Here is a 12781-nt window from a genome sequence, read left to right as displayed (position 1 = left end):
AAATTCAGTTAAAGAAAGAATTATTGAGTATACCGAGGGCACAAGACAAACATGAGACACAGAAGAGTGTAGTATGCGCAAGATTGTACTCCCGAAGGAGGTTAGGAGGACTAAAATGACGATATAAAAGGGTTCTGACAGCAGAACATCCCGGTATTTTAAGTTATTGCACAGGTTTATGAAGGATCGAAGGATAACGCTGGAAACTATAAGGACAATAAATAATCACAACAATAATGTTTTCAAAGCTAAGAAAATCCTGGTCGGATTCAAAGTGAATAATTTGCGTTGGTGTTCAGTAATGAGATGGACATGATGGCCAGAAAGTCAGCACGAAAGTCTGTGAAGGAATTATAAAATTTAGGATTGGAACAGAGAAGACTCTGAGTAGTCTGGCAGGCATAAAACAGGTAATTGCCCAGGATTCAATAAAAAATGAGCCTCTGTTGGTTGAATGAAGCAAGGGAAGAAAGAGAAAGGCATTGCAAAAAACAAAGTTACTTCCATTGAGGCCATCTTAGAGGTACTGGAGGACTGGAGGCAAGCCTTAAGTCTATATATCAATGAAATCCATGAGCAGAATACAGCATTCGGTTTAAAACTTCTGTAGCAGCAGTCTATAATGGCTGATATGTTTCTCAGCATCATTTCTTGCCTTCACCCTGCAATCCTTGACCAATTTTTCAATCAGACATTATCTGTCTCTTTCTGATAAAGACTCAATAACCTGACCTCGACAGCTTTCTGTGGCAAAGAATTCAATTTGCCAACATCTTCCAGCAATAAACATTCCCTTCTTCTCAGTTTAAAGGGCAATCCCGTCACTCTGCGGTTGTGTCCTCTTGTCCTAGTCTCTGCTACTCATGAAAACGTCTTCTCCATATTGTCTCTCACCAGTTCTCTCCGTATTCTGTTTCAAATAAACTTCCCGTCATCCTTCGGCACACCTTGGAAATCAGGCCCAGAGTCGGCAATCGCACCGCATTGACAAACTCTTCATCCTTTTTAATAAACTTCTCAGAAATTCCTTTATGCCAGCACACCCTCCATGTATACAGTGCCTAAAACTGTTCACAAATGTTGGTCAATAGAATTAGGCCGGTGAACGATATCTGGTCAGTGCGAAGCAGTTGGAATGAAGGGTCACTTTCCAAGTTGTTAATTGTATGTCATGGCATCCAAACCTATGGACGGCGTGTTGGAAAGTGGAATTTGCATAGTAAGGTCGGTTGCAACAGCGAGGGCAAGATGGATTGAAGGGCTATGTTCTGTGCTCGAGATCTCTGTGCATTTATGACTCTAATGTTAAAGTATATAAGCTTTGAAAATAGGAAACTTAAAAACCTTTGTTTGAATGCTCTTTGTTCCAAATGTCTTATTGTTTGAACTGCAAAAATAAAAGACATTTTGCCAGATACGTATTTCCATCATTTTCCTCGACTCGCCAGGTTTTTCTTTCTTTCATTCTCTGCACCTCTCGTATAACAAGAAAACGAAGTCATATGAAGTGGCTGTAGAATGTCTTTCATTTTCTCCATTTCACTTGAGGTATTTTTTTTTTGCCTGTTATCCAAAGAACACATCATAGTTTGAGTCAATTAATTCACGTGTTCATGTGCAAGTGTAATTGTATTGATTTATATTTTTGACAGGCTGAATGGCTGTTGCGCCTGATATGCATAAATTTGTACTTATCAGGAAAATTGATGCCTTCGGTTATTTGAAGTAGCCAGCAGAATATTAAATAACTCTGCCCGAAAATGCCTTTAATTAACAATGAACAGGAATCGTATATGGTGAAAATCATCTCCAAGGTGATCACAGCAGTTTATGCTAATTTTCCTGCCTGGTTTCCAACCAGGTCACTTCCGAGGAACTATAGAAGCAGAGCGTGCAACCTTGACTTGCTGCTTTAAATGCAGCTTCATTACCAATGCAAAACGTTGGGTCAAAGGAAAACTGGGCTGACAATTTGAGCCATGACTGCAGAAACAGTTGATGCAAATGTTACATTTGAATTAGCAATTCAGAACCTGAATGGCATTTCAGAAATTTGGGAATGAGAAAATTATAGTAATGTAATTAGTTCGCACTTACTTGTTACAGGTATCTGCAACTCTTTGTCTCTGAATATAGGTCTCAATCCGTTTCGAATTCTGATTTTTTTTCTCTCTGTGTGCGTATCTATCATTCTTTGCTGCACAATACATTAATCCAGGTTCCGTATACACATACCCTATGTACACTCTGAATTTCCTGTAGTTTCTTTTCCCCTCTGTCTGCATCTTTATTTATACGCAGGAATAAATTCTTTAAATGTTCCCAAAACATAATACTATTGATACAATCCCAGAGAGTGTTTGCTCGGGAATGTCCAAAATAAGAAAGCAAAACCCTTCCATTCATTGCAGTAAACGATGGCGTCACTTCTGGGCAAATGAATCTATTTTCTGTAGTCAAGTATAAACCTACCATTTACATATGGCATATTGGTGTCGAAGTCTAATGGCTGATGTTGAAGCAGATACTTGAGCAAAAAACGAAAAATCATGATATCACACTGATCGAAATTGCTTATCGAAATGTCAATATCGGTAAATTCTGAATGCAATTACAGCCATGAACATTGTACTCAGTTTGAATGCAGTGACAGATTATTTTAAATTCATTTGTCAGACTTGGGTTTATCTGACTGTCCATTATTGATAGCCCATCTGTATTTGCCTTGAACAAGGTAGTGGTGAGCTGCCTTCTTGGATCGCTGCAGTCCACTTGCTGATTGTTGACTCACAACGCTGGGCGCGGCGTGGGGGGCGGGGGGTGGCGGAGGTGGGAGAGAATTCCACGATATTGACCAAATGACTTTGAAGGAAAGACAGTATTTATCCAAGTGCGTATGATGAGTGGTTTGAAGTGTACTTTGCAGTTGACTGTGTTTCCAAGTACCTGCTGCTCTTGTCCTTCTGGGTAGAAGTGGTTTTAATTTTGGAAAGGGATGTCTAATGATCTTTGGTGAATTTCTTTATTTCATCTCGTATATAGTACAAACTTCTGCTACTAAGCACCCGCGGTTAACGCTTGAAATGTTTTTCGATGTGGTACTATTCAGTAGATTGCTTTGTCCTGGATGACGTCAAGCTTCTTGAGATTTGTTGGAGCTGCACCATCCGGACAAGGGGAGAGTATTCTATCACACTCCTGACTTGTGGAAGACATCAGTTGGGGTGTCAGGAGGTGAGTTACTTTCCGCGGTATCCCTCATCTCTGACCTGGTCTTTGAGTCACTGTGTTTACGTGGTGAGTCCAGTTCACTATCTGGTCAATGGTAACCATAAAGATGTTGACAGTGCTGGATTCAGTGATGGTCGTACCGTTGAATGTGAAAGAAGGTGGCGAGTGTACCTTTATTGGTGGTGGTCATTCTAAGTCTTTTGAATGTCGTGCGAATATTATTTGCCACTCAATGACCCAAGCCTGGATATTGTCCATATCTTGTTGCATTTGAGCGCGACTGTTTCAGTGCCTGAGGAGAAAGAAATGGTGGTTAACACGATGCGATTCATCAGCAAACAACCTTACTTCTGAGCTTATGACAGAGGAAAGGTCATTAATGAAGCAGTTTTTTTTTGTTGGAACGAGGACATTACCTGGAGGTACTCTTACAGCAATGTCCTGGAGCTGAGATGACTGACCTTCCACAACCACAACCACCTTCTTTTGGGCCAGGCATGACGATAACAAGCGGTCATTCCCACCACTCCCTAACCTACACAGATTGATTCCATTGATTCCAGTTTTGCAAAAGCATCTTGCTACCATACTAGGTCAAATGTCGCCTTGATGTCAAATGCTGTGACTCACTTCTCCTCTGCAGTTCAACTCTTTTGTTCATGTTTCAATCAAGGCGATATAGAGATCAGGAGCTGAATGACCATAGAGAAAATGAAACTGGGCGTCCCTGAGTCGGTGTTGCTTGATCGCACTATTAACCATTCCACTCCTTACTGATGACAGAAAGTAGACTGATTGGGTGGTATTTGGCCGGATTGGATTTGTCCTGCTTTTTGTATCCAGGACGTAACTGGGCAATTTTGCATATTGTCGAATCGAAGCCTGTTTTTTAACTATACTGGAAGAGCTTGTCAAGTGCAGCGGCAAATTCTAGAGTGGTGCTCTCAGTAATATTGCTGGAATATTTTCAGGGCGCAATGCTTTTTCAGTATCCAATGCCTCGAGTCGTTTCTGGGTAGCACGTGGAGTAAATCGAATTGGCTGGGTAATGGTATTGTGATGTTGTGGACCACTGACGGAGCCCGAGACGGATCATTCAGTCGGCACTTCTAACTGAAGACTATTGTGAATTCATCAGCCTTATCCTTTGCACAGATGTGCTGGGCTCCTCCATCATTGAGGAAAGGGATATTTGAGGAGCCTCCTCCTCCAGTCAGTTGTTGAATTGTCCACCAATATTCACGACTGGATGTGGATGGACTGCAGACCTTATTTTGGATCCATTGGCTGCGGGATCACTTCACTCTGTCTGTCAATTGCTCTTCAAACCGTTTGGCATGCAAGTAGTCCTGTGTGGTCGATTCACCATGTTTACTCTTCAGTTTCAGCTATGCCTGATGCTGTTCCTGGCTCGTCCTGCTCTACTCTCCTTTGAACCAGTGTTGATCCAGTGGCTTGATTGTAATGGCTGGGTGGTGGAATATGCCAGACCATGTGTTTGCCGTTTGTGCTGGAGTACAGATCTGCTGCTGTTGATGGCCCACAGCGCCTCATGCCTGCCCAGTCTTGAGCTGCCAGATCGATTCGAAGTCTGTTCCATTCAGCACGGTGATAGTGCCACACAAAACGATGGATTTTGCTCTTGATGTGAAGGCGGGGCTTGGTCTCCATAGGTTGACCAGTTTTACCTGTACAGTCATAGACAGATGCTTCTGCAATAGGCAGATATGTAAGACTGAGGTCAAATATACTTTTTCCTCCTATTAGTTCCTTCACCAACTGCCATAGACTCAGTCTAGCGTTTGTTTCCCGACCTGGCCAGCTCGGTCAGTAATGCTGATGCCGAGCCACTCTTGGTGGTGAACACTGAAACCTCTCACCCAGATACATTTTGTGCCCTTGCCACCCTCAGTACTTCCTCAAAGTGTTGTTCAACATGGAGGAGGACTAATCCATCAGCTGAGGGAGCACAGTCCGTGCAACCAGGAAGTGCTTTCCTTGTCAAAATGTAACCTGAAGCCATGAAATATAATGGATTTCGGAGTCGATTCAAAGACTCCCAGGGCAACTCTCTTCCAACTCTACCCCACTGTGCCACTATCTCTGCTGTGTCTGCCCTACCATTGGGACAGGACATGTGCAGGAATGTTAATGGTTTTGTCTGGAGTGTTACTGTAAATTTTGTTTCCATAAGAATGACTTGGTTAGGTTATTGCTTGGTTTGTCTGTGTGACAGCTTTCTCATTTTCGGCACTCGCCCCCTGATGTTGGTGAGGAGGATAATACATGGTCTGCAAGGCTGGTTGTGTTTTCGCCATTATCTCCTTCGATTCCAAGGTAACTACTGGTTTCGTTTTCTTTCTCGAGCGTTTCTTGTGAATATCACTACTGAATGGCTTGCTAGGCCATTTCAGAAGGCAGTTGAGAGTCAACCTCATTGGTGTGGCTCTGGAGTCGCAGGTAGGCCAGACCAGGCAAAGATTTCATTCCCTTGTGGACAATAGTGAACCAAGTGGGTTTTTCTGGCAATTGATAATGGCTTCATGGTCACCAGTCGACAAGATTTATTTTATTGAATTCAAATTCCTTCAACTGCCAGAACGAGATTCGAACTTAGTTCTCCAGAACAAGATTTTGCGTTTCTGGATTAATTGTCCAGTGATAATACGACAAGGTCATCACCACCACTGCATCTGTTTGATTTTAGTCCTTTTTTTTGTCTGGTGCAAGGATAAACACTCCTGTAAATATCTGCTTATATCAATGTCTTTTTCATGGGAATACCAAGGATATTCAGAACGATGTTGGTGAGGATTCCACATGGCATGGGAAAGAGGAATGTGAAGTTACATGGTGTCGATATTGTAACAGCTTGATGGACCGAGAAGTAGCTTGAAAGAACGGATGGCACGATGGCTTACAGTTTAACACCACTGTCTCACAGTGCCACGTACCAAGGTTTGATTCCAGCCTAGAGTGACTGTCTGTGTGGAGTTTGCACATTCACCACATGTCTGTGTGTTCCTGGGCTGTGATTTTCTTTGCTCTTTGTTCTTTTCTTCCTATATTTATTGATTGTGGAAATCTATCGTTGACTTATAAATGGATATCCTGAATTTTGCCGTTGTTGGGAAAATTCCATGATGAGCAGATGTGTGCACCAAATAATATTCAGGTTATTTTAATCCAATTAATTCAGTCGTTGACAACAAAATTTTCATCTCATTTAATGAGTAAAGACCATCTTCCAGATTGTCATTCAAATTCCACTTCACTAATGTACTTTAGACTACAAATTAATCATCATGTGCCTGTATGGGATTCAATACTTGACAAATGGTACCTGGCTCTAAACCGCTCTCTGAAATGCCTCAACAGCACACTCAGTTACAGGTAGTTTTTCACGTCCGATCAAACAAAAGTGGGAATGATTCATGGGAAATCCGCTTTCCAGGTACGTTCCCAGCTCTGAAGAAGACAGATAGAGAGATAGATTAATCCCGAAGAACATTCCATAAATCTATCTTCATTGCTATTGTTGTTTATTTGTGTATGAAATGTTCTTTTGTGCACTTCCAATATTAATGATGTCATTCCAACAATTAGGCAAACATATTCGTCATTAATTTGTTATGTATAATTGGGATTTACTTAGGAAAGGATATTGCTTCGTCTCGACCTGATGACCACTAGAATGACGACTTATTTGGCCATTTTAAAAACAACGTCTGGAATTCAAAATAGGAAGAGTAATTGTGTTAATTCATTTTCTGCAGTTACCTATTGTTCCCAAAGTAACGAACAGACAAATGCTGTTGAGATGCTGAAAATATAAATGAAAAACTACGGATGAGGAGAGAAAGAAGAGTTTATGTTACCAGTCCAGTGACGCTTCTTCAGAAAGGTCACTGGACTAGCAACGTTGACTCCAGCTGACAAGTGTTGCTTCTAAGCCTGATGCGTTTCTTCAGCAATTAATCTTTTTTTGGTTTCGGACCTTCAGAATTGTAATGTTTTTGTGATATATAATGCATGATGATTTTATGTTCACACTTAAGTGCCTACCCTTATTTTCAGTTTGTTCGACAGATGCATAACAATGCTTTGTTTTTGTTTTATATCAAAAGTTTAATATGGTATATAAGTACAGATGAGAATCTTTAAACTTTAACTACCACGTTGGTGCCAACTTATTCACCGACTCTTTTTTAAATGAACAAAGTTTGATTGTGAGGAGAAAACCAAAAGAGAACTGTCTGAGTTCTGAAAGCAGTATTAAAATTATAAGGTGAGTGAGAGTCTGAAATGAAACGACGAAGTTATGGAATGTAAACACGATGTGAGAAATGTCAAACGTAAAGAACATAATCTCGCTTTTAATTTATCTTGGGTTTGAATGTAACAGTCAGATTCAAAGAGTGTTTCATCCCATTCATTAACTCCTTTCTAAATTTGTCCTGGATACCTGCATAAATGCACTGGTCAACGCAGGAGCTCAAGAGCTGAAGCATATCACCGCTTTCCTCCAGAATATTATTGGATTTGGTGGAATCTGAAGGTGATGAATAATAAAAAAAAATTGCTAATTGAACACAGGGGAATGTTATAAGATTTAATGATTCGGACAGGATTAAGCTTCCAGAGACACAGAAAATAAAATTTTGGACTTTCTCCTTTTACCCATTTCCGGGTCAATCTCATCCCGCTCATTTCTATGGGTTCCTGACCATCAGTGAGCATTAGCAGCTGCTAGGACATGTCTGATGGTTAAAACATTGAGTAGGAGAAAGTGAGGCCTGCAGATGCTGGTGCTTTATCAAGGTCGAGAGTATGTTGCCGGAAAAGCACAGCAAGTGAGGCAGCATCCGAGGAGCAGGACGATCAACGTTTCGGACATGAGCCCTTCATCAGTTTCCTAATGTACTTTCCTAGCAACATACTCTCGACTCGGTTAAATCATTAAGTCAGAAAATAATAATGATTCTAAGGCAAGCTTTTAAAATCACCTTTCATAAGGAATCCACCCAGGTGACGAATAACTGATTATTCTGGTGTTGCAGTACCAAGGCACATTATCAATTACAAAGGCAGGTTTGCAGGTGAGGTACAAGGGAATATATCGATCACATCTCAGAGTACAGAGAGAGACTATCATAACAACTGCTGTTTTGCCGGTGCTATATTTGTTTCTCAACTTCTGGCGACAATTTGCTCTAAATTGACTCATAGTAAAAGCGACAATAACCCATCCAAAAGAATCACTGACAGCATAAATTAGAACACAATTATCAGAGTGGTGGAGAGAATACTTAGTGACAAGAATCTGCCTTAAACACGGTTTAATAATACACCAGTAATCATGACCAGGAGATGTTTTCCTGCCATAGGTATCATGGAGAGTGACATATGTGGAGACACACATCATTTACGAGACATGATCAGAATCCAAATTAGCTACAAAATATAAATATACGGAGGGAATAATCTCCTTTCGCTATCACCCTGTGGTTCCTTCATCTTTCCAAAATCATTTTACATAGTTTTGACAAGATCTGACGCTCGCTGTTGGGAGGCCTGTTGTACTACCCCAACATTGTTACTGCACCTTTCCTATTTCTCAACTCTGCGCATAGTGCAATTTATACAAATTCGTACAATAATAGTAGTAGCTTCAATATTTGGTCTATTAGACATTGGTTATTTAAATTATATTACTGTACAGTCATATGTAGGCACAGCGATCATGTTGATAAGTAGTATCCTTCAAAAAAACCATCATACAATAATCATGACTATTGTGCAATGCCGCTATATCTTCAATAAACGTTTCCACTCATGTTGAAATAATAAATGCAAACAATAAACTGGCGTCAGAGGATTTAACTATATTTCTATGAACAGTGAATCTTAAATAATATGGACAGTCCTCATTCTCATGTCAAGGAAGCCTGACAACGGTGGGCGAGGGTGGGGGTCTGGGGAGGGGTGAAGGATAAGGAGGAAGGAGGGAGGGTGGGGAGGTGGGGAATGATTGAATAATGGCTTCAATTGTCGTTATTAATATAATTGTCTGAGATGCCTTGTGAAAGCACAAGGATTGGTAGTTAGGATGTCTGGAAAAAAAAATTGAAAGTTCATGGTAGTCTATACAGTTGTCCATCATTTACCATGCTGTAACAGGATTTGCCACATTTGTCTCAAATAAGAGGTGGCAAGCACTGATGTCAATATAGTAATTGTTGGAAGGCAGAGATCTGCAACATGCTGCATTGGTAAGGAAAGATCAATAAAGATCGATTTCTACTGCTCAACATAGTACTGAAGGCTTTGCTTAAAAATCCCTCTCAGCAGCGCTATGACATTCAGTGTGTATATTGCAGGCTTCATTCCCTTCCCTTATGCTAGCTGCTGCCAAGATGCTTTCAACATTGACGATTTAACAGTGCACAGAAAATCTCAAGCTGATCAGCATCAGAATGCTTGCTCTGAGAAGATGCATTTCCTGTTGGACAGTGATGTCCTACTTTTCCTCAGTAGCAAACGGTTTTGAGACACAATGAATATTAATAATCTCACGGACTTCACATTTGATTAACATCAGGGGGGAAACGCTTTAAAGAGTTTGCTAAGATCATATGTTATCTAACTGCAAACTGGCATGTTAATGTGATAGCAAAGGAAATATAGCGATTCGAAGCATCACATGGTCCTTGTTGCGATTGCAGTAGTATGAAGTGTAGACGATTGCTCAGTGATTAGCCCTGCTGCCTCTACCACCAGTGACTAGGGTTCGATTTCAGTCTTGGGTGACTGCCGGTGTAGAGTTTGCAAGTTGACCCTGTACCTGTGTGGATTGTATTTTGGGGGTGGGGTGCGGTGGGGTGGTGGTTCTCGAGATTTTCCCAAAGTTCAACGATGTGCTGGTGGGGTGAATTAGGTAAAAACAAGGATTGCAGATGCTGAAAACCCGACTCAAGAATAGAGTGGTGCTGAAAAAGCACAGCAGGTTCGGCAGCATTAGAGGAGCAGGAAAATCGACGTTTCAGGCAAAAGCCGTTCATCAGGACTATTCCTGATGAGGTGTTTTTGGCCGAGACGTAGATTTTCATGCTCCTCGGATACTGCCTGACCTGCTGTACTTTTCCAGCACCTCTCAAATCTCGACTCTAGTTCGGTGAATTAGCCATTCTAAATTGCCCATCGTCATCAGGGATTGTAGGCTTGGTGCATTTGTCAGCGGAAATGTAGGGTTAAAGGGTAGTGAGATGAGCCTGAATGGGGCACTCTTAGATATATTGTTGTGGACTTGTTCGGCAAAACGCCCAGCCTTTTTCCACACTGTAGGGATTCCATTCGAAGAAAGTTGAGTGAGGTGAACACAATAATAAGGACTTATAACAGAAATATTATTTGACCGAAGTAAGTGTTATTCAGTAAGTAGAGTGGTACATGTACACACACACAAAAAAACGAAGCTAGAGAAAATGTTTTGGTCCCTCACGCCTTCGCTGCCATTCAATATATCATGATGGATCTGCTTTTCACATTAACTCCACATTCACGCATATTCCCGCCACCAACACCCACACCCCCCGGCTCCACCCCCAATAATCTTTCATTTCGGTGAAAATTAACCACATGTCTACCTCTATCCATCACTTACGCTTCAATTGAGTTGCACTTATTTTTGAACTGTGAAGTCCAGTTCCAGATGGCTCCACAATGGAGAGCATAATTCTCAAATTGCATTGGGTGAATGACCCTCAGTATCTTGCATTTTTCAATTAGGATTCGTCTGTCTCATTGAAATTCACAATTTTACAAACCTAGCCTGGCTAGCCTTTCCTCTTAAGATAAATCTGGAATAAATGGTTTCCAGAATGTTACCATCCTTCCATAAATGCAGTGAACAGTACTGCATACAAAACTTCAGATGCTGTGTGACCTACGTCTTCTACAACTGAAACATAACCTCACAACTCTTTTAGTCAATTTCCCTCACAATAGAATAGAACAGTTACTCAACATTCCTGATTACTTGCTCTAACTGCACGCATATGCTTTGTGATTCATGGACTGGGACGTTCAGATCTCCCAGCATGCAAAGCTCTGCAATCGCCAAACAATTAAGTAATATGGTTCTTCTTTCTTTCCTTATGTCATGTTGGAACATTTAATAATTTCCTCACCTGCGCTCCTTTTGTCAGATGTTTGTCCACGCACTTAAATTAGACACGAATATTTTATAGATTGATTATTGCCTTTAGACAGGAATAATTGGAATACGATTTTTGACGAGTCAAGGCGTGGGCAGCAGAGTTATAGATGTCATCACGTTTTGTAAGAGTTGAACTTCCACTGCCACTTTAGAACCAATGTTCAGCTCGTCCCTCACTGTGTTCTTCGAAAGCCAAATATTGACTCTATCTGAATACCTTAACGTTTTCCAAGTTCTCTACTATAAATTATATATCCGAATTTTCTGACATTATGACTATGCTAGAAGGTAATCTGACAGGCATGAATTTTTCCACTGACTGTCCTATTGTGCTTTTTTTAAATTAAAGAGATGCATTTACTGTTTCCAGACAAATGGACCCAAAAATGAAAGTAAGAATTAAGGAAAAATAAAAGCCAGTGCATCAAACTTGCATACAGCAATGCCTTAAATAATTACAGGAATGCTTCTTTCTGCTCTCTGTACCAACACCTCTAAATAAAGCCACAGTTAACAAGTCTACGTCTTATCCATAAAAAATGATTATACCACATCTTTAGTTTTACAACTTCATACCATCTCATTAACATTTATGTCACGCAGACAGAGAAGTGATGCGTGGTGTTGTTAATTTATGTCTTGTGTGAGAGTTTAACCATGAAAAATCGTGATTTCTTCTCGCCTGTGCGTCGGAATCAACCAGGAATAATGCTGAGATAAATGCTGCTGATGGAGATGTTTTAACGTTGTGAGGCAATGGTTTTGGAACCAGGAGCGAAGACTACTAGACAGTGAGATGGAAACTGGTGACTGTAAGCATTACAAAGTTAACATGACTAAAAGAAAGAATAGGCAGAGTGCAGATCAACACAAAAGAACTGGCGGCCTGAAGTACATATACTTTAATGCAAAGAGTATAATGGGTAAGGCAGAATAATGGGTAAGGCAGAAGAACGTAGAACTTAGATTGGTGCCTGGGAATATGACGTTATTGGGATCAGAGACTTGGTTGAAAGAAGGGCATGATTGGAAACAAAATGTTCCAGATTACAAGCGCTTCAGACATGATATGGAGGGATGTAAAAGGGGTGGGGAGGAGTGGCATTGATGGCCAGGGATAATATCATGGCTGTATTAATAGAGGACACTATGGAGGTCTTGAACAGTGAGGTGTTATGGGTGGAGCTGAGAAATAAGAATGACGTAGTTACATTGGAGGGACTATTACAGGCATCCCAAGACTGAGCATGAGGTAGAAAAGCAAATAGGTAAATAGATTATGGAAAGATCGAGAAGCAACAGGGTAGCGGTTATAGATTTTTAACTTTCCCA

This window comes from Hemiscyllium ocellatum, chromosome 27 (genome assembly GCF_020745735.1).
Source record: "Hemiscyllium ocellatum isolate sHemOce1 chromosome 27, sHemOce1.pat.X.cur, whole genome shotgun sequence".
Taxonomy (NCBI): Eukaryota; Metazoa; Chordata; class Chondrichthyes; order Orectolobiformes; family Hemiscylliidae; genus Hemiscyllium; species Hemiscyllium ocellatum.
This window is presented reverse-complemented; position numbering follows the sequence as displayed.